Raw genomic sequence first — 1164 nt, 5'->3', positions numbered from 1 at the left:
ACAAAACTAATTTTTAAATATTAAAGACGGCATTCTTTTTAATACAATAAGACTGTCATTTGTCCCCAACATTTCGCTTCAACAAACAGTCCACTTTGATAACAGGGTACACACAACTTTTAAATGTCAGAGAGAAATTCAGGCCATGGAGTCTTAAAATAACATTCCGTTCATAACTTCGAATTACCAAAAACTGTTGTAAGAAAAGAGGTGTACAAACTATTTCCGAAATTACCGCGAATATACAACATCCCGAATGCAAATCGAACGACAAGGTTGAACCCGATCAAAACAGAGCAAAACAATGTGTCAGAAGTGGGGTTCGAACCCACGCCCTCATACGAGGACAAGATCTTAATTCTGGTGCTTTAGACCACTCGGCCATTCTGACACGAGAAAGTAATTTCCTAATCGCCAGATTATCAAATCGAATAGCAATCGTTGTTATAGATCCTCTCTATGAGTTTCGCATTTTCGTCGCATTTACCCGCTATTGGAGGAACTTTCGTTCGAACTGACATCATCGACTGGACATTTCACAACGAACTTATCACGTTTTCATTGCACGTTAGTCGTTAAGAACAACCAATCTTTCGGTTTTGCATCGAACGTGCGTGTGTTTCAACCTGAGTTAAGAATTTCTAGGCCAAAAGTTTCTGAAAGTAGTCTGCAACTTTGCGTCTTCTAATTAACCAGGAAAATAACCTTCTGTGTAACATTTATTCGATTTATCATTTCCTCTACAATAGACTTAAAATTCACAACTGGTTTTTTTACAGCTGAAATTATGAACTATTACAGGTGTGCAGAAAAAAATGAAAATTATTTCAACAACAATAGTAATTCGGATTCGAATAACATGTAAAAAATAAGAACCATTTTGCAATCATTGACTGAGAGTTTCAAAACATTTCCAATGAGTGTAAAGTTTACTGTCAATAAACAAATTATTGTATTGCAAAGAGAAATATAGCCTTAAAATAATATAAATACAAATAAAAGAAAACTGTTTTAGAGAAATATGTGTTATGTGAATATTGAGGAATAGCATGTATTGAGGAATTGTACTTAGAAAATCTGCTTACCAGGTATTACAGTAAGTAGTAGGGTTATAAAGCAAATTCGAATTGTTTTTAATTAAGTTTCCTACTGATTAGTTTTATG

At 34.0% G+C, this 1164-nt stretch overlaps 1 non-coding gene across 1 annotated transcript; it reads right to left on the bottom strand.

Annotated features, from left to right (window-relative positions):
• Positions 1 to 307: 307 nt before the first annotated feature.
• Positions 308 to 391, bottom strand: TRNAL-UAA (transfer RNA leucine (anticodon UAA)). Its single transcript has one exon. It is a non-coding gene; the product is annotated as a tRNA-Leu (tRNA).
• Between the last annotated feature and the right edge of the window lie 773 nt (positions 392 to 1164).

Source organism: Centruroides vittatus, unplaced genomic scaffold, assembly GCF_030686945.1.
Source record: "Centruroides vittatus isolate TY-2023 unplaced genomic scaffold, ASM3068694v2 contig_298, whole genome shotgun sequence".
In the NCBI taxonomy this organism is placed as follows: domain Eukaryota; kingdom Metazoa; phylum Arthropoda; class Arachnida; order Scorpiones; family Buthidae; genus Centruroides; species Centruroides vittatus.
This window is presented reverse-complemented; position numbering and strand designations above follow the sequence as displayed.